The 14,750-nt window shown below is 52.6% G+C and overlaps 1 protein-coding gene across 5 annotated transcripts in view; it reads left to right on the top strand.

Moving 5' to 3' along the window:
* Positions 1 to 14,750, top strand: part of ush1c (Usher syndrome 1C) — a 420,683-nt gene that overhangs the window by 118,462 nt on the left and 287,471 nt on the right. The window lies entirely within an intron of this gene.

Here is a 14,750-nt window from a genome sequence, read left to right as displayed (position 1 = left end):
TAAGTTTGCAGTGATACATCGATATACAAAGCTGATAAATTCATTCTGCGCCATTTTTCTAAAATAAAGGCCCGGATTTCTCGCCTGCATTTGTCCTGGGCATAAACAGCAATATGGGAACAAAATTCCGCGAGACTCAGGAAACGAGAATCTTGCTGGTGAGATTTTGTGGCACAATTGTCCCTGTCCCGTTCAAAGCAGGAACCTCATTTAAATAAATTATAATATCATTAAAGGGTGTTCCCGCAGTATCGACCCCCATGGTGTGATCATGTCGCGACGTCGAGGTTTACATCAGGTGTTTTGAAATGGGAACCAGGCTTAGGGAAACTGCGGTTGCCGAGGTAAGTACAGTCCCTGCAGGTAGAGGGACATTCTGCCACCCTTGCATTGTGCCAGAGAGCAGTGCCAGGGGGCCCTCTGGGGAACTCCATGGGGGACGTTCGCAGGTCCATGAGAGGGGGGGGGGGAGATTGTGGACGGTGTGCATGTGGAGGGGTGGGGTGGGGGTGGGGAGTGTGGGGGGGGGGGGGGGGTGGGGGGGGGGGGTTCCTCCATGTGTATGTGGGTGGTTTCGTCTTTTTTTAAGCAGAGAACTGGGCACCTTTTCAAAAGAGGGGCTCCAATCTTGGGATTTGCAATATTGTCGACTTTTCCCAGCCCCGCCTGCCAGTGGGACTGTGTGAGCTACGCCGCCAAATGTTTTTCATCCAAGAGATGCACAGTGTGGCGAGAAAGGCCAGCTGCGCAGCCGCCGAACGTTATGACGCTATGCCAGCACTTGGATGAGAAAAGGGAAAATTCTGCCCATTGTCAATTTGGTAGGTTATCATTGTTGAGTGAATGTACCAACCTTACTTATTGCTTTTTTAAGATGTATATAGTTAGGGAGGTCTCGTGAAGTGGTTCTGAGTCTTGTATACTTTAACAATAAGTGTTTATTAACTATTTGTAACTAAAAGCAATATAAGATCTAATCTCAGCGCTGTCTCCATGCTTGCCTCTACACTTGTCTCTGTCCAGTACAAGACTGCCTTCTAGACAAGGGTCATGTGTTCCTTTACATCACACAATAGCTGGTACTGTTCCCAGTCCCATGTTAATCCTTTCCATGCCATACCCTTGCACTACACCACCCCTCAAGTCTTTATCCAATGTACCCAAATTATTTACATTACCTCTGCTACCCTTCTTCCGTCCCCACCACGTCCCCCTGCACCTCCCACCTCTCCACAGCAGCAAGTCTGTGTTTACACATGCAGGCGGCCTGGAGGTTTTATAATTCTTCCAGACCTTGGGTTGGATTCTCTGTTTCTGAGACTAAGTGTTGACCCCAGCGGAGCATGTTTGGGCTTTCACGACAGGAAAGTCCGGTGAGGGGCTAGCACCGGCACCGAGTGAAACTCCTGCCGAAAACGGCCAGAGAATGACCGGGTCGTAGGCCGCACAAGCGCACGGCTGACGACCTGCACAGATCGCACCGTAAAACATGGCGACGACCGTGCGTGAACCCAACTTGCCAACCAGTCTCTCCAGCGCTAGCAGAAGCCCCACCCCCCTCCCCGGCCAGCAGCACGAATCCCAGCCGTGTGTGGCGGCGCTGGACACTGTCTGCAGCTGGCACGCCGGGTACCTGCGCGCTTGGGGCCACACGTGGCCCGTGCCATCGGGAACTCGGCCTATCGGGGACAGAGCATCGCGGGAGGGCTGGCCGATGACGCGCCAACGCCGCACGCGTCACGATGACGCTGGCTTGGAGGGGGCGGACCGACGCCGGCCCCAATTTCGGCGTTGGAATCTATTCTCTGCCCGATCACCGATCACGATTTAATGAATCTTTTCATTCATCTCAGAAGCTGCTCTGGCAAATGTAGTTGTCTTTGTTTCAGAGTTGTCTGTGAAACTCTTATATAAGTTTAACAGCCTTACCTGGGCATGCATTTATTTTCAGACTGTTTCTTCCATGGTTACTGACTGCTCCTTGCAATCTTTCAATTAATTCATTCGACCTTCAATCTGTTTCCTGAGTTGCTTTCAAAGTCTAGATTTGCTCTTCCACACTGCGATAGCATCCTTCATGTTAACCAGCCTGGACTGAAGTTCAAGAATTTCACCTGATGATGTGTTAGTTCTGCTTTAAAGCAACTTTTCTGAATCATCAGCAAGTCTTCCCCCTGTTGTAGGCATTCTCCACAATGCTTACTGGAGACTTTTGATGCTTGAAGTGGGCAGCACGGTAGCATAGTGGTTAGCACAGTTGCTTCACAGCTCCAGGGTCCCAGGTTCGATTCCCGGTTTGGGTCACTGTCTGTGCGGAGTCTGCACGTTCTTCCCGTGTCTGCGTGGGTTTCCTCCAGGTGCTCCGGTTTCCTCCCACAGTCTAAAGATGTGCCGGTTAGGTGGATTGGCCATGATAAATTACCCTTCGTGTCCAAAAAGGTTAGATTGGGTTACAGGGATAGGTTGGAAATGTGGGCTTAAGTGGGATGCTCTTTCCACGGGCCAGAGCAGACTCGATGGGCCAAATGGCCTCCTTCTGCACTGTAAATTCTATGATTATCTATAAGTTAATCAGGATTTAACTGAAGATCTACCTTTGTTCAAATAAGTTGTCATCCATTTGGGACAGAGACAGAGGAGAAAGTTTTTCTTTCAGAGGGCTGTGAGACTTTGGAATTCTCTTCCTCAAAAGTTGTTTGGGGCAGAGTCTTTGAATATCGTTAAGGCAGAAATAGGTAGAATATTGATAATAAAAAAGGATGAAAGTTTATTGGGGTAAACGGGAATGTGAAGTTGAGGTTAAAATTAGATCAGCCATGATCATATTAAATGGTGGAACAGGTTCAAGGGGCGGCACAGTGGTGCAGTGGGTAGCACTGCTGCCTCACAGCGCCAGACCCTGGTTCAATTCTGACCTTGGGTGACCCTCCGTGTGGAGTTTGCACTTTCACCCCGTGTTAGCATGGATTTCCTCCGGGTGCCCTGGTTTCCTCCCACAGTCTAAAGATGTGCAGGTTAGGTGGATTTGCCATGCTAAATTGCCCATAGTGTCCAAAAGGTTTAGGTGGGGTTGCTGGGTTACGGGGATAGGGTTGGGGAGGGGGCCTGGGTACGGTACTCTTTGGGAGGGTTGGTGCAGACTCGATGGGCTGAATGGCCTCCTTTTGCACTGTATGGATTCTATGATTTTAAGTTGCTTACTCCCACTCCTAATTTGTATATTTGTATGTTCTCATTTATCCTTTGGGCGGCACGGTAGCACAGTGGTTAGCACTGTTGCTTCACAGCAGCATGGTCCCAGGTTCGATTCCCGGCTTGGGTCACTGTCTTTGCGGAGTCTTTTTTAAAAAAATGTATTTTATCACAAACATGTATCAAAACAAGTTACAGCGAATAAACACCCCGGGAAACATACTTCCCAACAATCAACTATACAGTCTGTACAGATGTTTCCCCTTTCCCGTCCCCCCCCCTTCCCGTGACGAACAGCCCCTCAAACACGGTCAGAAACTTCCCCCATCTTTTCTCAAACCCCCTGAAAAGCCCCTTAACTCATACTTTATCTTCTCTAACCGCAGGAAGTCGTACAGGTCACCCAACCATGCTGCTACCCTCGGTGGTGATGCCAACCACCACTCCAGCAACATTCGCTGCCATGCAATCAGAGAGGCGAAGGCCATGACATCGGCCTACCTCCTCTCCATGAGCTCCGGCTTCTCTGAAACCCGTAATATCGCCACCAAAGGGTCCGGGTCCACTCCCTCCTCCACTATCCTGGCTAAGACCGTGAACATTCCCGCCCAGAATCTTCCCAATTTTTCACAACCCCAAAATACGTGCACGTGATTCGCTGGCCCCCGCGCACACCTCTCACACTCATCTGCTACCCCCTGAAAGAACTCACTCATTCTCGCCCGAGTCATATGCAACCTATGCACCACCTTGAACTGTATCAGGCTCAAGAGGAGATCCCGTTTACCCTACGCAGTGCCTCATTCCATTCTCCCCAATTGATCTCCCATCCCAACTCCGCTTCCCATTTCTCCTTGATCTTCACCACCCGCTCGCCTCCCTGCTCCCCCAGCCACTTGTATATATCACCAATTCTTCCCTCCCCTTCCACATCCAGAAGCAGCAGTCGCTCCAGCAGGGTGTGTCCCAGGCAGCCTAGGGAATCTCCTCCAGACCTTTTGCACAAAGTCCCTAACCTGTAGATACCTGAACTCACTCCCCCTCGGCAGCTCTACCTTCTCCCTTAGCTCCTCCAGACTGGCGAACCCTTCCTCCAAATACAGATCCATCACCTTGACCAGCTCCACTTCCCTCCACCTCCTGGATACACTATCCATCCCCCCCCGGCTCAAACCCATGATTCTCGCACAGCTGCGTTCGCACCGACATCCCTTCCACCCTAAAATACCTCCTCAACTGATTCCATATCTTCACCGTCGACTTCATCACTGGGCCCCCTGAATACCTATTCGGAGCCATTGGCAATGCTGCCGTCACCATCACCCTCAAACTAGACCCTCAAACTAGATCCCTTATAAGATTCCTCCTCCATCCTAACCCACTCTACCTCGTTTCCTTCCCACCACCGCTGCACCTTGTCCACATTCGCCGCCCAATAATAATGAAGCAAGTTTGGCAATGCCAATACCCCCTGCTGCCTCTGCATCTGTAGCAGGGTCCTCCCCACCCTCGGCATCTTCCCCGCCCATACAAAGTCAGAAATGATCATGTCCACTTTCCAAAAAAAGGCCTTTGGTATAAAGATCGGAAGAGCTTGAAAGATAAATAAGAACCTCGGGAAAGATAAACAAGAACCTCGGGTCTTTGCGGAGTATCCCCGTGTCTGCATGGGTTTCCTCCGAGTGCTCCGATTTCCTCCCATAAGTCCCGAAAGGCGTGCTATTAGGTGAATTGGACATTCTGAATTCTCCCTCCATGTACCTGAACAGGCGCCGGAATGTGGCAACTGGGGGATTTTTACAGTAACTTCATTTGCAGTGTTGATGTAAGCCTACTTGTGACAATAATAAAGATTATTATTAAATTCATCCTTCATATGTGATAGTTACCTCTCCACACTGATCAGCTGTTCCTTAGCAGAGCATAATTTCTTTGCTCTATCTTTCAAGCTCAAATCCTGTAATTGCCCTCCTAACCATTGTTTCTGAGGCTAGTCGTGCTCTTCTGTGCAAACATTTACTGCGTCTTTGAGGTTCTTGATTTTCATTTGGACCATTTATTTTTCAATAACTTGATCATTGGGAATGCTACTTAAAGGGATGAGGGTGTATAGGCAATGGCAAATATTTAAAGAGCGCTCGAGAGGACTGCAACAGTTGTTCATTCCTGTCTGGCTTAAAAGTAAAATGGAAAGGTGGCCAAACCATGACTTACAAGTGAAATTAGAGTGGTGGAGGAGAGGCTGTTGACCCTGTACCCCAGCAAGGGAAAAAGCTGCCAGCTGCTGCCATTTGCCATGCCTGGGCGCAGGTGGAAGAGGCCGTCAATCCCATGACCAACACCGTCCAGACCCACCAGCAATGGCGGTATAAACTGCACAATCTCCTCAGGGTGGGCAGGGTGAGTAGGCAACACTGTGCTCCTGGTACTAACCCATTTCCCGCGCAGTCCCAGACGGCAGTGGTCCACTCCCTCTGCTCTATGGTCGCCAGCATTCAGACCCTGGTCGAGACCAGAGCGGGCCTCCAGGACTGGAAGCACCAGGTGGCAGGGGAGCTCAGAGGATAGCTCTGCTCACACTCCCATCCTGTGGAGTAGCCCAGGAGCCATCGGGCACCCTGAGGGAGGAGGAGGTGCTGGAGCCCATGCCGGTGACTCCCACAGGGAAGGTGTCGGAACACCGCAGCACCTTGGACCCCTGTTCGTGGCCCATCTTGTGGGCAGCGGGCCGCACATGACAGCACCACGCCACCTGGGATACCGGAGCACCAGCCAGGCCCATCAAGGCCTGATCGCCCCTGAAGGGTGGTGCAGTGTGCGTGCCCCTGGCCAGTTTCCCCCCAAGTCAGTGAATCTGGAGGCGTTCGGAGCGTCCCGTGTGTGTTGGCCCTGACGCACACATCATGCGGCCTCCCGTACCTGCCTGGGCCCCATGTCCTGCCAATCCCCACCCTCCCCCACATCCTCTACATTGGAGGAGGCCTCGGCTTCACCTCCTCCTCCAGCACGTCGCTCCTCTGCTGCGCAATGTTCTGGAGGACGCAGCAGGTTGCCACAATGCAGGCAACCCTCTCAACGTCATATTGGAGGGTCCTTCCAGAGTGGTCCAGACACCTGAACTGCATCTTCAGGAGGCCAAAGCACTGCTTGATCACACTCCTGGTTGGCCGCCTTTGTAGCGGGTCTCAGCATCAGTCTGTGGCCTCCGGATAGGCGGCATAAGCCACGACCACAGCGGATAACCCTTATCGCCCAGGAGCCAACCCGCCAGGGGGGTGGGGGGGGGGGGGGGGGGGGAGTCTCGAATATGTCATGAATCGTTGAGTGCGATAGGGTGAAGGCCTCTTGCACACAGCCTGGGTACCGGGCACAGGCGTGAATTATGTGCAGTTCATGGTCACATATGAGCTGTATGTTCATCGAGTGGAACCCCTTTTGCTTGTGTAGAGTGGCCTGTCATCTGCAGGTGCTCATAGGGGGACATGCATCCTGTCAATCACCCCCTGGACCGGGGCATGTTGGCGATGGCTGCAAACCCCATTGCCCAGGCATCCTGATGTATCCAGTACACATTGAAGTGGTTGTAATGTGCAGACTGGACATACAGTGCCTCATGAAAGTGCGGATGCACCTGTACTGCGAACTCTGTGAGATCCCCGACAGGTCCCCACTTGGCATCTGGAAGGACCCTGTGGTGTAAAAGTTAAGGGCAACCGGGAGCGGGTGTCCTCCCCCATACCCCCGCGGTGCCAGGTGCGCCATAATCTGGCAGATATGTCGCACTGCCTCCCTGCTCCGCCGAGGTCTTCAATGGCCTGCCCGTCCGGCAGGTCCTCGAACGTCAGGAGCTGCCGGCACACACGAGGCCTCATGTGGGCCTCCTTTCCACCTCCTCCTCCTCAGACTGTTGGGCAGCCAGCTCTCGAACCTGGGCAATTGCCACTTGTTCCTCTGGAGCACGCTCTGCTGCTGCATGCTCCGCTGTTGCAGCTTCCTTCTCCTCAAGCAGCGCCAGCTCGTACTGCCGCAGGGCATCCCCCAGGGCTGCAACAACTAGCAGGAAGGCCACCATTGCTGGTTGAATTCCAATATCCATTGTCTGCCAGGAGTGAAAGGCCAACATGTTAGCATGGTGCATGTCTCCATGCTCAACCAGGTTCAATGGGCTACATGGTGCCCCCGGTTGGTACTGCGGACCCTGCCCCCTCGTGTCCTCCCCGACCCCCATCCTCGCACTCCAAGCCCGTTGGTGGCTGGCACTGTGGGGGGCCTCTGGCCCTAGTGCCCATCCCTGATGCCAGGGGTACCATCGGCTGGTGCTGCCCTTGCCAGCGGCGCACTCTGTGGCCCCTGCCCAGCGCACCCGTCAGGGCTACAGTGGGCATTGCCCTTGAGTGGGCTGCCTGATGCCCCTCTGGCGGGTGGCGGCTAAGTGGGGGGGGTATGGCAGAGGGTTGCGTGTGGGTGTGAGGGATTTTAGGGGCACCCATATGGCTGGTGGCATTCTGCAGAACCAGGGGCCAAGGTGGGTGGTCAGTGGGATGCGCAGCAAGATGACTGCCTTGCAGGCCACGGCAAACCGCCTGGATACCACCCCAGTCCCACGGGGGGTTAGCCCTGCCACTCAGCCCGTTCCTCTGTCACCCCCACCCACCCTGGACGTAGCAGGGCCCCCCCTTCCCCCCCCCCCCCCCCATTCCAGCTAGCCTGGCCAGTGTCCAGCCTAACAGCCCACAGTCACTCCTCTCTATGTCTTTCCTTCTCTCTCTCCCTCAGCAGCCACAACGCCGGTTTCACGATTTCTAAAAGCACAAGTGAACTGCGCCATCGTGAACTCGATGGCCCGTCGGAGGCGGAGAATCACGGAAGCCACAGAGAATATCGGGTCAGGCCCCTCTAATGATAAGCAAACGGTATTCACTTTACGTGCGTTCTGGAACACTTTGGCGCCGCTATCGAGGCTGTGGAGAATTGTGATTTGGCGTCAAATTGGTGCCTGCCACGATTTCGCTGTTGGAGCCGATTCTCCACCCAATCGCGTTTCCTGATTCCGGCATCGGCCGATGGAGAATCCTGCACAATATCTCCAAATTTTCAGATGCGGCAGGTGGGAGGGTGAACTGTGAGGAGGATGCAGACATGTTTCAGTATGATTTGGACAAGGTGAATGAGTGGACAAATGCATGGCAGATGGATAAATGCAAGGTTATCCATTTTAGTAACAAAAACAGAAAGGCAGATTATTATCTGAATGTCCATAGATTGAGAGAGAGGCATGTACAACAAGACCTAGGTGCCTTCGTACACCAGTTGCTGAAGGTAAAGATGCAGGTGCTGCAGGCAGTAAAGAAGACAAATAATATGGTTGGCCTTCAATGTGAGAAGATTGTCTATGTCTATATGTATTACAGGATCAGGGATTTCTTGCTGCAATTATGCAGGGCCGTGGTGAGACCACAACTGGAATATAGTGTGCTGCTTTGGTCTACATACATAGACATAGAACATAGAACATACAGTGCAGAAGGAGGCCATTCGGCCCATCGAGTCTGCACCGACCCACATTAATCCCTCACTTCCACCTTATCCCCGCAACCCAATAACCCCTCCCAACCCTTATGGACACTACGGGTAATTTAGCATGGCCAATCCACCTAACCTGCACGTCTTTGGACTGTGGGAGGAAACCGGAGCACCCGGAGGAAACCCACGCGGACACGGGGAGAACGTGCAAACTCCGCACAGACAGTGACCCAGCGGGGAATCGAACCTGGGACCCTGGCGCTGTGAAGCCACAGTGCTAATCACTTGTGCTACCGTGCTGCCCTATCTACTTATCTGATGAAGGATGTTCGTTCTATAGAGGGTGTGCAGAGAAGACGGTTTACCAGAATGATTCCTGGGATGGCAGGACTGACATATGAAGGAAAGATTGAATCGGTTAAGATTATATTCGCTGGGTTTTAGAAGAATGAGAGGGGATCTTATAGAAACATATAAAATCCTAACAGGGCTAGATAGGGTAGATGCAAGAAGGATGTTCCCAATAGTGCGGTATTCCAGAACCAGGGTGTCACAGTCTGATAATACGGGGTGAACCACTTAGGAGTCAGATGAGAAAATATTTCTTCACCCAGCCTGTGGAATTCACTACCACAGAAAGCAGTTGAACTCAAACATTGTATGTTTTCAAGGAGTTTGATATAGCAGGGGCAGCACGGTAGCATGGTGGTTAGCACAATTGCTTCACAGCTCCAGGGTCCCAGGTTCGATTCCGGCTTGGTCACTGTCTGTGCGGAGTTTGCACGTTCTCCCCGTGTGTGCGTGGGTTTCCTCCGGGTTCTCCGGTTTCCTCCCACAGTCCAAAGATGTGCGGGTTAGGTGGATTGGCCGTGATAAATTGCCCATAGTGTCCAAAATTGCCCGTAGGGTGGGGTTACTGGGTTATGGGGATTAGGTGGGGTTACTGGGTTATGGGGATGGAGGTTTGGACCTTCGGTAGGGTGCTCTTTCCAAGAGCCAGTGTAGACTCGATGGGCCGAATGGCCTCCTTCTGCACTGTAAATTCTATGTCATAAGCACTTAGGGCTAAAAGGATGAAAGGATATGGGGGAAAGCAAGAACAGGTTACTGAGTTGGATGATCAGCCATGATCACAATGAATGACGAAGCAGACTCGAAGGGCCGAATGGCCTCCTCCTGCTCCTATTTTCTATGTTTCTATCTTATCTGTAAAATTTAAGTATCCTGTGTTTTTCCTTCTCGTTCCTTGGTCATTTGCTCGAAATTTACAGTTTCTGTTCTTGCTTCCATCTTTTCTTTATTCGTCTGCAATTTGGAACGCTATTATTTTGTCTTCAATCATAGTCAACAGGCTCAGCGCTGCCAAAGATACTGTTGCAGTTTGTGTAACATATTGGGAGTTTCAAAATGATTTATTTTTCAGACTTTTGGAATATTCTACCTCTCTGGCTCCATTGTGTGGTGGGCTTGGGAGTTTTCTTTTTCTCTTTTGTAGCTTTACTGGGAGTTTTCTATCCCTATTTCAAAGTTCTATGCATTCCACAAATTGAAGTTTAAAGTATGTGTCAAAGGGGGCTTTTAATATGTCACCATTGGTTGAGAATTAATCAATGCATTGCATCAGGATTACTTCAACAGCAAGTTCACCAAAAGAGAATAAAAACATGTTACATTAGATTTGACCCTGAAATGAATCCAATCAGGTCTGGCATGATAGTTTTTATATCTGTGGTCATTTCAAATTGAAAGTGTGTATGACTTTAAATACTATTCGGAATTCCAAGATGGCACTGCTGTACATTTCTTCTAAATGAGGTTTCCCGTATATGTCAATTTTAGTGGGCTCTTGCAGTAATGGCGGGTGCAATTTCTGGGTTTTAAGTTTTTAACAGTGGATCCCTGAAGTTACGTTTTTTGAGTCTTTCCTTCGCATCTAATATTGTCATGAAACCATTGATTCCTGGCTTTTGCTGAGGCTTTTAACTGCGGTTTATATTTTCAATCCTTTTTTTTCATTTGGAGAGACCTCGACTGCCAAGTGTTCAGGTGCCAACTCTGGCTGTTCGTGGTGCATTTTAAAATGTCAATCTGACAGCTGCTGGCTTAAAGGCTTTTGTAAACACCATCTGGCCAAGAACTTCATTTTTTTAGCTCACTCTGTAGGTCTACTGACTCCACATCCTTTGGGTATTGATGAAGTCTTCTGCTGCAGTGTGGAGTTTGATTTCTGCCTTCAGCTTTCAATCCTTCTTTGAAGCTTTTCTCTGGCAATTTCCTTCTGTTGCTTCTGGTGCACTTCTGGTGCTTTTCATCAGCTCAGAGTACTGCATTTTTAATCTTCAAGGTTTTAAATTTCTTCTCCACTTTCTGTGAGGTTCTGGGTTGCTCTGATAGCTGCCATTATGTTGTAGGAAATAGGGCCATAACTTCCTGGAACCCAGTGTAGGATTTAGGGAGTACCCCAAAGATGGGCTGGGAAAATCTCTCTTGGAAGTCCCACGTAACGGTTTACCTGGCAATTATCCAGAAGGACTAACTTCCCCTGGGCAATTGCATTGGGCTGTGAGCAATCCAACAAAGCGATTTAAATTGCTAACTTATCAGCCAGTTTTACATTTATAGTTACTCTGAAAGAGTTTGAAATAAAAAAAGCACTACTAACTTCAGCCTAACTATTTGAAAGACCTAGACCAAGACCCCCCACAGGACACCCTCACACCCCCCCCCAACTCCCACAAAGGAATTCCCACTCCCACCCCTTCGCCCATCCTCATCAAAGCATCCCACCTGCACAAGATCCCTTTACTCCCAACCTGACGGATACACACCCCTGACCCAAACCCCACTCCCCAGCCAAATACACCCATCTCCGACTCAACCCGACAAGCCCCGCCCACCACCACAGTAAGATTCCCCTTATCTCTTGCTCATCAATAAGGTCTCAGTCCGGTTGAATGAATATACAAGCAATGTTTATTTTTTTAAGAACTCATTTTGGTACATTCACACAAAATTAAATCGAAAGACTTTTTCTGAATGCGTTGAGACACCAATGAGTGAAAGCAAAAACTTCCAAGATAAAGGTGACTCCAGATTTACAAATTAAAAGTCATTTCAACAAAAGGCGTTAAAAGTAATTTTTACGAATGCTTCAAGGATTCTCCGACGGCTAAAATTCCTCTCCCTAATCAGTTAAACAGATCACATTCTTAAGGGAATCTTTATCTGGGTTTAGCCCTTTACTTCATTTCATTGGTTCTAATTCTCAGGTGAGACCCCCTTGATTCGTTCAGGAAAGTGTCAATCACTTTCCTTAACAGACGATTGGTTAATTAGACATTAATCAATGACTGCAAATCAATTATCTTTCCCACGACTCTTGCCCACGTTCAAACTCCCCACGTCACAACTGATCTCCGTTACAAGATTGTTTCAAATTCGTTGAATGTACCCTCATATCGCTCACCCTCCCCTGCCTACCCGCATCACCACCTGCAGATGTCTGAAACCACCCCCCCACATTTCCTTAACTCACCGCCGAAACTTACCTTCTCCTCTTCGATGGGCCCTTTAAACTTATCTGCTTTACGACAGCTAGTGCTGTAAAAAGGCGGCATGCCCGCCTTCACTCATTTCCATTTAATCACCGCTGCTGGAACCCCTGAGCTGCTTCACTTCTTCAGTCTCACGTGGCCCCAATCAGGAAGGTCGGGTGAAACAAGCATTTTGTATTTCAATCTAAGGTAAGCCGCTGCGTAGTGATAATCCGCCGCTGATTGCCACTTGGAGCAGGTTCCAGGCCTATGTATAGCTCGGTAGGTCTCATGAAGAGGTTCTGAGTCTGATATAGTTTCACAGTAAGTTCTTATTAATGATTTGTAACTATATACATATATACGGTATAAAGTCTAAGCCAGGAGCTGCCACCATGCTTGCCTCTACACATGTCTTTCTCCAGTGTAAGGCTGTCCTCTGTAATAATCAGGGGTGAGATTCTCCGCCCCCGCCGAAGTCTCCGAAGGGAGAAAGGTCGGCGGGGCGTCAATGGCGCCGCACACCTCGGAGAATGGCATGGGTGGGCGCAAGGCAATGGATTTTGGGGCTGCCGATATCCTCCCGTCCGGATGGGCCGAAGTCCCGCTGACGTGATGACGGGTCACGTCGACGTAAATCAAACCACCTTTCAATCGGCGTCAACCAGTGCTCAAGGTTTACGCCGACCAGCGTGGAGGTGGGTGACAGCCTGGGGGGTTGGCCGCTGGAGAGGCGATGGCGTGGCCGCAGTCTGAATGTGTGGGGGAGAGGTGTGTGTAGGGTTTTTTGTGTGTGTGCGCGGCGGGGGGGGTGGGTGGTTAGAGTGGGCTGAGCTCCGGGGGTGTGCCGGGAGGGGGGGGGGGGAGTGCCAGGGAGGAGGATGGGGTCCGTGCCGGGAGGGGGATGGGGGGTGGTCCATGCCGGGGAGGGGGATGGGGTCCGTGCCGGGGAGGGGGATTGGGTCCGTGCCGGGGAGAAGGATAGGGATGGGGTCTGTGCCGGGGAGGAGGATGGCGGGGGGGGGGTCCGTGCTGGGGAGGAGGATGGGGTCCGTGCCGGGGAGGGGGATGGGGGGGGGGGGACGTGCCAGGGAGGGGGATGGGGTCCGTGCCGGGCAGGGGGATGGGGTCCGTGCCGGGGAGGGGGATGGGGTCCGTGCCGGGGAGGGGGATGGGGATGGGGTCCGTGCCGGGGAGGAGGATGGGGTCCGTGCCGGGGAGGAGGATGGGGGGGGGTCCGTGCCGGGGAGGAGGACGGGGTCCGTGCCGGGGAGGGGGATGGGGGGGGGGGTCCGTGCCGGGGAGGGGGATGGGGGGGTTCCGTGCCGGGGAGTGGGATAGGGTCCGTGCCGGGGAGGAGGATGGGGTCCGTGCCGGGGAGGGGGATGGGGTCCGTGCCGGGGAGGAGGATGGGGTCCATGCCGGGGAGGAGGATGGGGTCCGTGCCGGGGAGGGGGATGGGGGGACGGGGTCCGTGCTGGGGAGGGACGTGGGGGGGTGGGGCGGGGCAAGTGAGTTGGTTCACCTGGCCAGGTGCCAAATCCTCCAACAGTCGGACCCATGCGGTCCATGCCACCTGGCTGGGGGGAGGAGGGGGTATGGGCAATGATGACATGCCGTCGTCCCCCCCCCCCCCCCCCCCCCGGCTGTCGTGTTTTCCGAGCAGCCAGCGATGTTGGCCGCCGTGGCGGCAGCCGCTAATGTCCATGTTGCCCTGGATGAGGAGGAGGAGGAGCGTGCCAGAGAGGCGGCGCAGGCTGCCGCAGAGAGGCAGGCGGCAGCCGACCAGGCTTGAGGGACACCTGACTGACAGGATGAGGAGGGGGAGGAGGATGTCGCGGCCCCACGGCAACGGAGGCACCCGAGGTCGCCCCGTGTGTACCGGCCCCGGCAGTCATACCATGACCTTTTGGACCGAGAATGCAGGTGGAGACTCCGGATGAGCCGGGAAACCGTGGCACACATCTGCCACCTGCTGACGCACCTGTCACCGCGTGGCACTGGCGGGGGACACCCTCTCCCCGTGTCCGTCAAGGTTACGGTGGCCCTGAACTTTTATGCAACGGGGTCATTCCAGGCACCGAGTGGGGACCTGTCCGGCATATCGCAGACATCGGTGCACCGGTGCATCCGGGCAGTGACAGATGCCCTATATGCCATGGCGCACCGCTACATCCGCTTCCCTGTGGACCGGGCCAGCCAAGATGCCCGGGCCGTGGGCTTCTCTGCCGTGGCCGGGTTCCCCATGGTCCAGGGCGCAATTGATGGGATGCACGTCGCCGTGCGGCCACCTGCAGATAACAGGGCCGTGTTCACCAATAGGACGGGAACCTATTCGATGAACATACAGGTGGTCTGCGACCACCGCATGATGATCCTGCATGTCTGCGCCCGTTACCCGGGCAGTGTATACGTCTCATACATGTTGTCACGGTCATACATCACCGGCATGTACGAGGGACGCCATCCCCGGCTGAGGGGCTGGTTGCTGGGCGACAGGGG

This window comes from Scyliorhinus torazame, chromosome 10 (genome assembly GCF_047496885.1).
Source record: "Scyliorhinus torazame isolate Kashiwa2021f chromosome 10, sScyTor2.1, whole genome shotgun sequence".
Lineage (NCBI taxonomy): Eukaryota > Metazoa > Chordata > Chondrichthyes > Carcharhiniformes > Scyliorhinidae > Scyliorhinus > Scyliorhinus torazame.
This window is presented reverse-complemented; position numbering and strand designations above follow the sequence as displayed.